Here is a 14,506-nt window from a genome sequence, read left to right as displayed (position 1 = left end):
TTTTCTATTAAAGGGCAACTCCACCACTTCTCATTTTCATTCTCCAGCACAATACCATTGTCTGCATACGTGAAAACGGCACATTTTTAGGTTTTGTAGGGAAAAAAAGTTCTACCCTATGACAGATTTTGCGCATAGCTGCGGGAAGTAGGGATGCTGAGGATGCTGCCCTAAAAATATATATATATACGTCCACAGAGTGGTGCAGAGACACCATTCAATCAAATGTGTGCAGACTCTTTAAGGCAGCACAGGATCACCTTCACCTTGGTGATGAGGATATCCAGGGGTTGAAGGGAATGCATCCAGACAGGCAGGAAGTCCCAGCTCCGCAGCCTCACTGGCAGACAGCCTGCCCTGTGTACCTGCAGCATGTTCGCCACAGACACCAAGTGGAGGGCCACAGTGAAGGGCACTCCCACCCCCGCCATCACCTGCCAGGCTGCCATGGAGAGGGCAAAGATGAGTGAGGGCAGGAGCAGGAAGCACAGAAGCAGGTAGAGCACAGCGAACCAGCGGTACTTGGTCGTGCACTGCCCCAAAGTCCTGGCCATATGGGCAGGCGGGTGATGGACACAGGGTACCACAGCAGAATGCCCAATATGTTAAAAAATAAATGACACAAGGTAACCTGTAGAACAGACCAGGGTAATTCGAGAGGTATGACGAGAGAATACTGGGACAGAAGACCCTGTAAATACAGCCAGCATGTTCCCTGGGCTTGACAATGCTGCCAGGATAGTTGTGGGGGTTGTCCCAATGTTTGACCCCAGTGTCAATATCTGAGATCACAAGAAATCACAGTACAATGTCATGTCATCACAGAGCCATGTAATGGGGCTGAAACTCCATAGAGTGGAGCTTTGTTTTCTATAGAAATCAGATGGTAAGTTATCTAGTTCTAGATAGGGAATAGCAATGGCTCCCGCTGTGAAACAACAGTCAATTCTGAGATTCTTAGTGATTTGCTGTCTGAGAAAGATTCTGTTTCCATGCATGCACAGCGGATCCCAAGCTCCCACCAGTATGGCCAGGTAACCTGTCCGCCAGCCAAACGGGTATGGGGAGTCTGGAGGGGGGGAGAGAAGGGGATTCAAATTACTTACAGTATGTGAAGTTTCAGTAATGAGCTTTCAGGGGAAATATGTGGGATGCTGGGGTTGTTGTTGTTATTTTACATACTGTATAATGTAGCTCTGTGTTTACAGATGTATTTAAGCTTTGCTTATACTTAAGAGCTTTCCTCATACAACCTAAATGTAGCTATGCTTGCTAAATGATTATGTCAGCTATATTGTAGTGCTTATGTAAAAGCTTTGCAGAGTCGATCGACGCCACCTCAAATCGGCACCAAGTCAAATAGATATTCAATGCAATCATACAACACAGTGATTCCAAAAAAAGGCAATGCTACAGTGCCTTCGGAAAGCATTCATACCCCTTGACTTATTCCACATTTTGTTGTGTTACAGCCTGAATTTAAAATGGATTAAATAGATTTTTTTTCTCACCCATCTACACCAGTGGTGGTCTGTGCCATTTAAGATGAGGGAGGATGCTATATATTTTTTATGAGCATGGCCTTATTTCTATTACAGCATATTGGATGACTGTCATTCATATTCCATTCACCCAGCTCAATGTAACATGTTTCACTATTTTTATTTTTATGAAATTCACTGAGGAGGATGGTCCTCCCCTTCCTCCTCTGAGGAGCCTCCACTGATTGACACACAATACCCCATAATGACAAAGTGAAAACATGTTTTTAGAAATTTTTGAAAATGTATTGAAAATGAAATACATAAATGTCTCATTTACATAAGTATTCACACGCCTGAGTCAATACTTTGTAGAAGCACCGTTGCCAGTGATTACAGCTGTGAGTCCTTCTGGGTAAGTATTTAAGAGCTTTCTAGACCTGGAATGCCCATTATTCTTTTCAAAATTCTTCAAGCTCTGTCAAATTGGTTGTTGATCATTGCTAGTCAACCATTTTCAGGTCTTGCAATAGATGTTCGAGTAGCTTTAAGTCAAAACTGTAACTCGGCCACTCAGGTACATTCACTGTCTTCTTGGTAAGCAACTTCAGTGTAGATTTGGCCTTGTGTTTTGGGTTATTGTTCTGCTGAAAGGTGAATTTGTCTCCCAGTGTCTAATTTTCCTCTAGGATTTTGCCTCTTCTTAGCTCCATTCCATTTCTTTTTTATCCTGGAAAATTCCCCAGTCCTTAAAGCATACCCATAACATGATGCAGCCACCACTATGCTTGAAAATATGGAGATTGGTACTCAGTAATGTGTTTTATTGGATTTGCCCCAAACATAATACTTTGTATTCAATTCAAAATTGAATTGCTTTGCCACCATTTTTTCAGTATTACTTTAGTGCCTTGTTGCAAACAGGATGCATGTTTTGGAAATAATGTTTCTGTACAGGTTTCCTTCTTTTCATTCTGTCAATTAGGTTAGTATTGTGGAGTAACTACAATGTTGTTGATCCATCCTCAGTTTTTTCCTGTCACAGCCATTAAACTCTGTAATTGTTTTAAAGTCAACATTGGCCTCATGGTGAAATCCCTGTGTGGTTTCCTTCCTCTGGAAACTGAGTTAGGAAGGACGCCTGTATCTTTGTAGTGACTGGGTGTATTGATACACCATCCAAAGTGTAATTTATAACTTCAATGGAGCAGAGAGTTGAGTAGCTTGACCAACAGCACCAGACAGGTACACAGGAGCACCAGAGAGCAGGCCAGCAGAATGAGGCTTACCGCCAGCTCTGACAATGACGAATCCACTAACAGATGCCTGCCTAGGGGCATCAACAGAGCAGAGAACTGGGTCAGTCATTCTATTCTGCTACTTTTATCTGTAAAGACCGTCACTAGGGCCCCCAGCCCCAGGACTGTAGTGGAATCAGTATGACTGTCACATATTTCCATGTGACAGTACTTTGTCGCTCGCTCAATTCCAAGAATGAAATGACATTGACCTCCATTTTTGTATATTTACAAGTAGAGTCACGATCTGGGTTGTCCAGGTTGCTGCATTGCTTTGTATTGATGTACAGTAGTATTGATGTACAGTTGAGGGACTAACATTCACAGAGGACTGCAGGTGGAAGAGAAAAACATCCGTCTTTGAAACCAGCTGGTGACTCCAAATATATTACACATCAAGAGAGGCCAGTGGGTAACCGTTAGGGTCTTACCATTAGGATGTGGCTCTTAAACCACACCCTCACCAGACTCATGCCCTCGTCTCCCGTGGCGATGCCTGTGATGACAGATTTGTCTAACTGCAAGGAAGAATAGGAATAAAACATCATATTGATCAATGCAAAGTGATCAAAGGAAGCAGGAGTGATCCACAGCCAAGCTCATTACTCAAGTCGTTCCAGTTTCCTGGACATATGAGCAAAGTGTTTGACCTTAGCCATACAGTACAGACTGTTTGGCCCACACATTAACCCCTGCAGTACCTGTATGATGAGTTTGCTGAGTGGTTCAGTGATGACCTTGAGCAACTCCTGGGCCTCCTCTCCAGAGCGGATGTGGAAGGTGTCCACCACGGCCTGAGACAGTCTCCTCAGCAGGCCTGAGACAGTCTCCTCAGCAGGCCTGAGACAGTCTCCTCAGCAGGCTTGAGACAGTTTCCTCAGCAGGCTTGAGACAGTCTCCTCAGCAGGCTTGAGACAGTCTCCTCAGCAGGCCTGAGACAGTCTCCTCAGCAGGCTTGAGACAGTCTCCACAGCAGGCTTGAGACAGTCTCCTCAGCAGGCCTGAGACAGTCTCCTCAGCAGGCCTGAGACAGTCTCCTCAGCAGGCTTGAGACAGTCTCCTCAGCAGGCCTGAGACAGTCTCTAGTGGCAGTAGCACCAGCACTTTAAAACAGCCATGTAAAACAGCCTGTCACTCCAGCAAATGCCCTGCAATGAACAGACCATGTTACTGCACATCATGCATGATGCCAAACTGTACAGGTACTTGGTTCAGGGTTTTTCTAAGGCAGGGCTCGCCAACTCTGTTCCTGGAGAGCTACCGTCCTGTAGGTTTTCGCTCCAACTCTAATCTAGCATTTTGATAAGCTGAATCAGGTTAGCTACAACTGGGGTTGAAGTGAAAAGAGGAGGGAACAGATCTAACGCATAAGGCATTATGGGACAGGAGGATACAGCCGTTTCCAGTGGTGGAAAATGTACCCAATTGTCATACTTCAGTAAAAGTAAAAATACCTTAACCAGTGGTGATTTTAGCAAACTCAACCTTTTTTGGGGATGCATGCCAGCAAAGCCACTATATAACACAACACTAAACAGTACATTAATTACACTATAACGGTGACAAACGGTGCCCACAAACTGTTAGGGCCTACATAAAGCTGTCCCAACAGCAGAGCTTTCTTTTCAGCACAATGGAGTGAATCCTTACCATCACTACACCTGAATATCAACGGAGCCTTGTCTGGCAGCAAAACAGTTCATTCAGCCTCATTTACTGCCTTTTTAAAAAACATAGCTGATATGGCTGACTTGCTAAAACAAATGTGGTTTCTACAGAAAATGTAGATTTACAAACTATGGCATAAGGGTGAGCGGATAAAGAAAATAAAATTTGACATATTTAGCTGATGTTATTGCAGGTGTAGCGAAATGCTTGTGTTCCTAGCTCCAACAGTGCAGTAGTATCTAACAATTCACAACAATACACACAAATCTAAAAGTAAAATAATGGAATTAAGAAATGTGTAAATATTAGGACGAGCAATGTCGGAGTGGCATTGACTAAAATTCAGCAGAATAGAATACAGTATATACATATGAGATGACTAAAGCAGTATGTAAACATTATTAAAGTGACTAGTGTTCCATTATTAAAGTGGCCAGTCTTCCATGTTTATATACAGTGAGGGAAAAAAGTATTTGATCCCCTGCTGATTTTGTACGTTTGCCCACTGACAAAGACATGATCAGTCTATAATTTTAATGGTAGGTTTATTTGAACAGTGAGAGACAGAATAACAACAAACAAATCCAGAAAAACGCATGTCAAAAATGTTATAAATTGATTTGCATTTTAATGAGGGAAATAAGTATTTGACCCCCTCTCAATCAGAAAGATTTCTGGCTCCCAGGTGTCTTTTATACAGGTATCGAGCTGAGATTAGGAGCACACTCTTAAAGGGAGTGTTCCTAATCTCAGTTTGTTACCTATATAAAAGACACCTGTCCACAGAAGCAATCAATCAATCAGATTCCAAACTCTCCACCATGGCCAAGACCAAAGAGCTCTCCAAGGATGTCAGGGACAAGATTGTAGACCTACACAAGGCTGGAAGGGGCTACAAGACCATCGCCAAGCAGCTTGGTGAGAAGGTGACAACAATTGGTGCGATTATTCGCAAATGGAAGAAACACAAAAGAACTGTCAATCTCCCTTGGCCTGGGGCTCCATGCAAGATCTCACCTCGAATCAGCCCAGAATCAGCCCAGAACTACATGGGAGGATCTTGTCAATGATCTCAAGGCAGCTGGGACCATAGTCACCAAGAAAACAATTGGTAACACACTACGCCGTGAAGGACTGAAATCCTGCAGCGCCCGCAAGGTCCCCCTGCTCAAGAAAGCACATATACAGGCCCGTCTGAAGTTTGCCAATGAACATCTGAATGATTCAGAGGAGAACTGGGTGAAAGTGTTGTGGTCAGATGAGACCAAACTCGAGCTCTTTGGCATCAACTCAACTCGCCGTGTTTGGAGAAGGAGGAATGCTCCCTATGACCCCAAGAACACCATCCCCACCGTCAAACATGAAGGTGGAAACATTATGCTTTGGGGGTGTTTTTCTGCTAAGGGGACAGGACAACTTCACCTCATCAAAGGGACGATGGACGGGGCCATGTACCGTCAAATCTTGGGTGAGAACCTCCTTCCCTCAGCCAGGGCATTGAAAATGGGTCGTGGATGGGTATTCCAGCATGACAATGACCCAAAACACACGGCCAAGGCAACAATGGAGTGGCTCAAGAAGAAGCACATTAAGGTCCTGGAGTGGCCTAGCCAGTCTCCAGACCTTAATCCCATAGAAAATCTGTGGAGGGAGCTGAAGGTTCGAGTTGCCAAACGTCAGCCTCGAAACCTTAATGACTTGGAGAAGATCTGCAAAGAGGAGTGGGACAAAATCCCTCCTGAGATGTGTGCAAACCTGGTGGCCAACTACAAGAAACGTCTGACCTCTGTGATTGCCAACAAGGGTTTTGCCACCAAGTACTAAGTCATGTTTTGCAGAGGGGTCAAATACTTATTTGCCTCATTAAAATGCAAATCAATTTATAACATTTTTGACATGCGTTTTTCTGGATTTTTTTGTTGTTATTCTGTCTCTCACTGTTCAAATAAACCTATCATTAAAATTATAGACTGATCATGTCTTTGTCAGTGGGCAAACGTACAAAATCAGCAGGGGATCAAATACTTTTTTCCCTCACTGTAAGGCAGCAGCCTCTAAGGTGCAGGTTTGCGTAACCGGGTGGAAGCCGGCTAGTGATGGCTATTTAACAGTCTAAAGGCCTTGAGATAGTTGCTGTTTTTCAGTTTCTCGGTGCCAGCTTTGATGCACCTGTACTGACCTCACCTTCTGGATGATTGATAGCGGGGTGAACAGGCCGTGGCTTGGGTGGTTGATGTCCTTGATGATCTTTTTGGCCTTCCTGTGACATCGGGTGCTGTAGGTGTCCTGGAGGGCAGGTAGTTTGCCCCCGGTGATGCGTTAGGCAGACCGCACCACCCTCAGTTGCCGTACCAGGCAGTGATACAGCCCGACAGGATGATCTCAATTGTGCATCCGTAAAAGTTTTGAGGGTTTTAGGTGCCAAGCCAAATTTCTTCAGCCTCCTGAGGTTGAAGAGGCGCTGTTGCGCCTTCTTCACCACACTGTCTGTCTGGATGGACAGTTTCAGATCGTCAGTGATGTGTACACTGCAGTCCTGTCGATGTGGATAGGGGCGTGCTCCCTCTGCTGTTTGTTTGGTTGACGTTTAGTGAGAGGTTATTCTCCCAGGGCCCTCACCTCCTCCATGTAGGCTGTCTTGTCATTGTTGGTAATCAGGCCTACTACTGTTGCGTCGTCTTCAAACTTGATGATTGAGTTGGAGGCATGCGTGGCCACACGGTGCTGAGCACGCCCCCTTGTTGGGCCCCTGTGTTGAGGATCAGCGAAGTGGAGGTGTTGTTTCCTACCTTCAGGGCCCGAGCTTAATGATGAGCTTGGAGGGTACTATGGTGTTGAATGCTGAGGTATAGTCAATGGACGGCATTCTTACATAAGTATTCCTCTTGTCCAGATGGGATAGGGCAGTGTGCAGTGAGATGGCGATTGCATCGTCTGTGGATCTATTGGGGCGGTAAGCAAATTGAATTGGGTCTATGGTGTCAGGTAAGGTAGAGGTGATTCTTAACTAGCCTCTCAAAGCACTTCACAATGGTGGACATCTTGAAGCAAGTGGGGACAGCAGACTAGGATAGGGAGAGATTGAATATGTCCGTATACACTCCAACCAGCTGGTCTGTGCATGCTCTGAGGCCGTCTGGGCCGGCAGCCTTGCGAGGGTTAACACGCTTAAATGTCTTACTCACATCGGCCACGAAGAAGGAGAGCCCACAGTCCTTGGTAGTGGGCACGTCGTTGGCTCTGTGTTATCCTCAAAGCGTGCGAAGAAGGTGTTTAGCTTGGCCGGTGTCTGTGACGTGGCTGGTTTTCCATTTGTAGTCCGAGATTGTCTGTAGACCCTGCCACATATGTCTCGTGTCTGAGCCGTTGAATTGCGACTCCACTTTGTCTCTGTACTGATGTTTTGCCTGTTTGATTGCTTTATGTAGGGAATAACTACACTGTTTGTATTCAGCCATATTCCCAGTCACCTTGCCATGGTTCAATATGGTGGTTCGAGCTTTCAGTTTTGAGCGAATCCTGCCATCTATACATGGTTTCTGGTTTGGGTAGGTTTTAATAGTCACGGTGGGTACAACATCTCCTATACACTTCCTGATGAACTCAGTCACCGTATCCGTGTATTCGTCTGTGTTATTCTCAGAGGCTACCAGGAACATATCCCAGTCCGCGTGATCAAAACAATCTTGAAGCATGGATTCCGATTGGTCAGACCAGCATTGAATAGATGTTAGCATGGGTACTTCCTGTTTGAGTTTCTGCCTATAGGAAGGGAGGAGCAAAATGGAGTCATGATCAGATTTGCCGAAGGGAGGGCAGGGGAGTGCCTTGTAGGCATCCCGAAAGGGGGAGTAGCAGTGGTCCAGTGTTTTTCCAGAGTGAGTTCTACAGTCAATGTGTTGATAGAACTTCGGTAGCGTTTCCCTCAAATTTGCTGTGTTAAAATCCCCAGCTACAATAAATGCGGCCTCAGGATATATGGTTTCCAGGAAAAGAGGCAATCCATAATTTCGATTAAGACATTAATGAGTGAGCTAAGATGGAAATAGTCAATATAACTATTTGTTTAGCACTTTTGAAATGTATAGTACAGTGACAGAATTCTGAACATATAAGCAGACAATGAAAGCTCTTACAATATTCGATGATGATGTTTCTCTAAAACAGGCTATGTGCACCACCAGAACAGTAGGCTAAGTTATGAGGGAGAAAGGTGCCACATTATTAGGGTGAGGCACATGGGCTACTAACAGCTTACTACACAACATGCACTTAGTATTAGTTTCTTAGCTACAGTATACATATCTCCCTGGCATATTACATAATTTATGCAGCAGCAACAAATACATTTTTTGGACTCATCTTGTTGTTCTATGCTGACTAGAACAGGAAGGTTGTGCGGTGGTCCTTCATGGGCAAATTTTGGCATCAAACTTTGTAATCAAAGTCTGCCATTCTCTGGATTTGCGGTGCTTTCAAGTTGTCTTGAACTCACTGAAGTCTGAGATTTCCCAATTCCGAGTTTCCAGTTGTTTTGAACGTGGCAGAAGTCATGCTGGATTGACAGCATGGCCAATGTATTCAACCTTTTCTGGCCCATGGTGTTGCATGTGAATGTTTATCCTTTTAAGCATGGAAAAGAGACCCTTAAACCCAAACTTGGACCACACACCCTCTCCTGTCACGCTCTGGCTCCGGGACTGTGTTGTTTGAGCCAGGGTGTATTCATTTGGTTGTGTTGGGTATAGGGTGTGTTCATTTGTTGTGTTTGGTATTGGTTTTGTTTTCCGTGTTTGGTCAGTGACTCCCAATCGGAGGTAACGAGTGTCAGCTGTCGGCTCGTTATCTCTGATTGGGAGCCATATTTAAACTGCCTGTGTTCACCTTGTGGTTGTGGGTTTTTGTTCCGTATTCAGTCATTGTCACTGTGGACTTCACTATCGTCATTTGTTTTGTTATTTCGTGGTTGCTTTGATTTAATAAAGTCAACATGTTCGCTAAACACGCTGCGCCTTGGTCCGCTTCCTTAGACGATCGTGACAGAAAAACCCACCTCAAAAGGACCAAGCAGCGTGTCCAGGAGCAAAGAGACTGGACATGGGAGGAGGCGCCTGGTAAGGAGATCGAGAGGCTGGCGATGGCCCAGGTGGGCAAATCGTGGTCCTGGGAGGACATGCTCGGGGGCAAGGGACCTTGGGGGAAGATCAAGGCCCTGGCGAGAGAGGAGCAACGGCGTCAGCAGGGCCATCGTCGGAAGGACGAGAGGCAACCCCAAAAAGTTTTTTGGGGGGGGCACATGGCTTGGGCGGCTGGGCAGCAGGAGGCTGCCACAGGGAGACGTGGAGAGAAGGCTACCGGATTACGGGAGCCATTGGCGAGTAGAGGGAGGGAAGTAAGTGAGGCACGGCGTGAGAGACTGAGGTGTGTTACCAGTCCGGACCGGCCTGTTCCTGATCCCCGGTTAAGGCCAGTGGTGTGTGTTCCCAGTATGGACCGGCCTGTTCCTACTCCACGCACCAAGTCCACGGTGTGCGTCGCCAGCCCGGCCCGGCCTGTTCCTGCTCCACGTAGAAAGCCTACGGTGTGCGTCGCCAGCCCAGCCCGGCCTGTTCCTGCTCCACGCACAAAACCTACGGTGTGCGTCGCCAGCCCAGCCCGGCCTGTTCCTGCTCCACGTACGAAGTCTACGGTGTGCGTCGACAGTCCTGCCCGGCCTGTGCCTGCTCCACGTACCAGACCTACGGTGTGCGTCGCCAGCCCAGCCCGGCCTGTTCCTGCTCCACGTACTAAGCCTAAGGTGTGCGTCGCCAGCCCAGCCCGGCCTGTTCCTGCTCAACGCACAAAGCCTACGGTGTGCGTCGCCAGCCCAGCCCGGCCTGTTCCTGCTCCACGTACGAAGCCTACGGTGTGCGTCGCCAGCCCAGCCCGGCCTGTTCCTGCCACCCGCACCAAGTCTACGGTGCGCGTCGCCAGCCCGACCCGGCCTGTTCCTGCCACTCGCACCAAACCTACGGTGCGCGTCGCCAGCCCGGTCCGGCCTGTTCCTGCCACCCGCACCAAGTGTACGGTGCGCGTCGCCAGCCCGACCCGGCCTGTTCCGGCCACTCGCACCAAGCCAAGGGTGCGAGTCGTCAGCCTGGTCCAGCCCGTTCCTGCTACTCGCACCAAGCCAAGGGTGCGAGCCGTCAGCCTGGTCCAGCCCGTTCCTGCTACTCGCACCAAGCCAAGGGTGCGAGTCGTCAGCCTGGTTCAGCTCGTCCCTGCTACTCGCACCAAGTCTGTGGTGCGTTTCGTCAGCCCTGTCCGGCCCGGTCCCGCTCTCCGCACCAAGTCAAGGGTGCGCTTCGTCAGCCCGGTCCGGCCCATTCCTGCTCCCCGCGCCAAGGCAGTGGTGCGCGTCGTCAGCCTGGTAAGGCCCGTTCGTCCTCCACGCACCAAGCCAGGGGCGCGTGTCGTCAGTCCGGCTCCGGCCAGCGGGGCTAGACAGGACCAGGGGTACTTTGGGGGGTTGGAGAGGAGGTGGGGATCAAGGCCGGAGCCAGAGCCACCGCCGAGGAGGTATGCCCGCCCAGCCCTCCCTTGTTTAGCCCGTATTGAGGCGCGGTCGCAGTCCGGATATATGGTTTCCAGGAAAAGAGGCAATCCATAATTTCGATTAAGACATTAATGAGTGAGCTAAGATGGAAATAGTCAATATAACTATTTGTTTAGCACTTTTGAAATGTATAGTACAGTGACAGAATTCTGAACATATAAGCAGACAATGAAAGCTCTTACAATATTCGATGATGACGTTTCTCTAAAACAAGCTATGTGCACCACCAGAACAGTAGGCTAAGTTATGAGGGAGAAAGGTGCCACATTATTAGGGTGAGGCACATGGGCTACTAACAGCTTACTACACAACATGCACTTAGTATTAGTTTCTTAGCTACAGTATACATATCTCCCTGGCATATTACATAATTTATGCAGCAGCAACAAATACATTTTTTGGACTCATCTTGTTGTTCTATGCTGACTAGAACAGGAAGGTTGTGCGGTGGTCCTTCATGGGCAAATTTTGGCATCAAACTTTGTAATCAAAGTCTGCCATTCTCTGGATTTACGGTGCTTTCAAGTTGTCTTGAACTCACTGAAGTCTGAGATTTCCCAATTCCGAGTTTCCAGTTGTTTTGAACGTGGCAGAAGTCATGCTGGATTGACAGCATGGCCAATGTATTCAACCTTTTCTGGCCCATGGTGTTGCATGTGAATGTTTATCCTTTTAAGCATGGAAAAGAGACCCTTAAACCCAAACTTGGACCACACACCCTCTCCTGTCACGCTCTGGCTCCGGGACTGTGTTGTTTGAGCCAGGGTGTATTCATTTGGTTGTGTTGGGTATAGGGTGTGTTCATTTGTTGTGTTTGGTATTGGTTTTGTTTTCCGTGTTTGGTCAGTGACTCCCAATCGGAGGTAACGAGTGTCAGCTGTCGGCTCGTTATCTCTGATTGGGAGCCATATTTAAACTGCCTGTGTTCACCTTGTGGTTGTGGGTTTTTGTTCCGTATTCAGTCATTGTCACTGTGGACTTCACTATCGTCATTTGTTTTGTTATTTCGTGGTTGCTTTGATTTAATAAAGTCAACATGTTCGCTAAACACGCTGCGCCTTGGTCCGCTTCCTTAGACGATCGTGACATCTCCACTGAATAGCAGGCTAGTGATTGCTTTGCAACGCTAGCAGTTAGCCACTGATTCCTTCCAAACCACTCATTGTTGAATTTGCGATTTCCAACTTGTTGTGTAATGTTTATGTTTAATGTCCGATGAGCATCGATACGTTTTATTTATAATTTCTCTTCATATGACAAGGATTGAAAAGGATTTGCCAGACTTGATTCATGATGATGACTGCTTGTCTTGCTTGCTAGCTAAGATTTTGAAAGTATGATGTTGATATGATGTGTCCCCATGAGTGGCAGAACACTGAGCCAATCACGACGCAACTAGAGAACATTACCAACCCCTTCGCTCTGTATTTTCTGCTGGCTCCCCCACCACCACAGGTAGCACTGAGCTAGCCTGAAACACCTGCATTTTGGTACTGCCTTACTCAAGAAAGAAAAAAAGAGACCATGTTTGTATGCGGCTATATTAACTCAATGATTGTTTTTTACAATGTTTGCAAACTGATATCTGACACGTATTAATTCCAAAATAACAGGTGGGGCCCCACCTGCCCTGAATGACGGGTCGCCACTGACCTTAATAGAAAATGAATGTCACCCAGCAAAATTCAACTTGAGTAAAAGTCTAAACGTTTTTGGTTTAAATATACTGAAGTATCAAAAATAAAAGTATAAATCATTACACATTCCTTATATTAAGCAAACCAAACGGCACAATTTTTGTAATTTATTTATTTACAAACAAAGCATTTGTGTTTATTGAGTCCACCATATCAGATGCAGTAGGGATGACCAGGGATGTTCTCTTGAGAAGTGCGTGAATTTTAGCATTTTCCTGTCCTGCTAAGCATTCGAAATGTAACGAGTCCTTTTGGGTGTCAGGGAAAATGTATGGAGTAAAAAGTACATTATTTTCTTTAGGAATGTAGTGGAGTAAAAGTTTAAAAAATATAAATAGTGAAGTAAAGTACAGATACCTCCAAAAATGTATTTTTACTTAAGTACTTTAGACCACTGGCCGTTTCTTACCCTTCAAACTCATCCCTCTCCCCAGCCTGCATCAGAGCAACGATGGTGTTGGTGACAGACGTCCCAAAATTCCGATGATCGGGATGGCAGACCTCACATTGAGCATTCCATGATGATCGGGATGGCAGACCTCACATTGAGCACTACACAAGCAAGCAGTTCAATAAACCCCTATTCATCTATATTACAATGCAACACATCAACAAATAACCTTTCATCTTGTATTGACTTAAATCAGTTGCTCCTCCTGTAATCCAGATCTATTGTGCAGTAGAGTGCAAGAGTGAAATATAGTACAGTAGAGGTTGTGTGTGTGTGTGTTTGTGTGTTACAGGAGTGGGTCGCAGTTCCGGAGCGACCCACTAGGTGTCATCCTCCGACAACCTTAGGCACCTCCTCACTCACAGTCGGGACTAATCATCTTCCTATTGGTGTCACCTGTGTCTATCAGATTCACCTGTGTATTTATGCCCTCACTTCCCTGTGTTCCCTTGCTCAGTTTTCTCTGCTAGTTCCTTAATGTCAAGCAGTACGTATCAGTGTCGGATCACGTGACGGAGTTACAGGTACTCGAGAAGTGTTCTCCCTGTGTCATTGTGTTTTTCCAGTCAGAGTTAGTATTTCGTATTGTTTGCTGTCAGCCTGTTTTTTGGAGACCTATGTGCTCCTCATTTGTTTTCGTGTTTAGTCCATTGTTTTGTATCCTGGCTTTTGGACAACCAGTAAAGATCCTTGTTTCACCATCCTTGCCTACTGGGTCACACCTCACACCAACCCTTACAGAAAACTGAGCCAATATGGACCTAGCGGAGGCAGCACAGTATCATAGCGCATTGGCAGTGCAGGGAGCCATGCTGGATCAGCACGACCGCGGCCTGCAGCAGATCATCAAGGGTCTCCGCCGGCTGATGATCGCCGTGCAGAGCCAGGTGGACACCCGACCAGCCCCGGCAGCCGGCAGAGTGGAAGCCGCGGCAGCGGTGTCTCCAGTCTCGCCTGCGACATTGCGAGAACCCCGCCTACCACCTCCGGAGAGGTACGACGTACGTCCAGAGGGCTGCAGGGAATTCCTAACCCAGTGTTCCCTGATGTTCAGCTTACAACCCTCCTCCTTCCTGACGAAACAGGGTCGGGTGGCCTACATTATCACTCTGTTGACGGGTCGGGCTCTTTCCTCGGCTACCGCGGAGTGGGAGAGCCAAACTCCGGCATGCTCCGACTCCTACCAATTCACCCAGGAGTTACGCAAGGTGTTAGACACCTCTCGACTGGTATCAGCCTGGAAGCTTTCTGACGATTCAGGAAGGAGATGCCTCAGGAGGAGATGCTGAGGCTCGCTTGTCCCGGATGGAGAGGTA

At 46.9% G+C, this 14,506-nt stretch overlaps 1 pseudogene across 1 annotated transcript; it reads right to left on the bottom strand.

The window, feature by feature from the left end:
- Window positions 1–221: 221 nt before the first annotated feature.
- Window positions 222–13,254, bottom strand: LOC311143163 (sodium-dependent phosphate transport protein 2A-like; annotated as a pseudogene). Its single transcript has 9 exons — window positions 13,149–13,254; window positions 3,850–3,927; window positions 3,481–3,596; window positions 3,211–3,297; window positions 2,992–3,110; window positions 2,691–2,807; window positions 1,057–1,069; window positions 678–782; window positions 222–631 (listed from the first exon to the last, which is right to left on the bottom strand). The product of its transcript is annotated as a sodium-dependent phosphate transport protein 2A-like (transcript).
- Between the last annotated feature and the right edge of the window lie 1,252 nt (window positions 13,255–14,506).

The sequence above is a fragment of the Coregonus lavaretus genome (assembly GCF_964263955.1).
Source record: "Coregonus lavaretus genome assembly, chromosome: 15".
Classification (NCBI taxonomy): domain Eukaryota; kingdom Metazoa; phylum Chordata; class Actinopteri; order Salmoniformes; family Salmonidae; genus Coregonus; species Coregonus lavaretus.
This window is presented reverse-complemented; position numbering and strand designations above follow the sequence as displayed.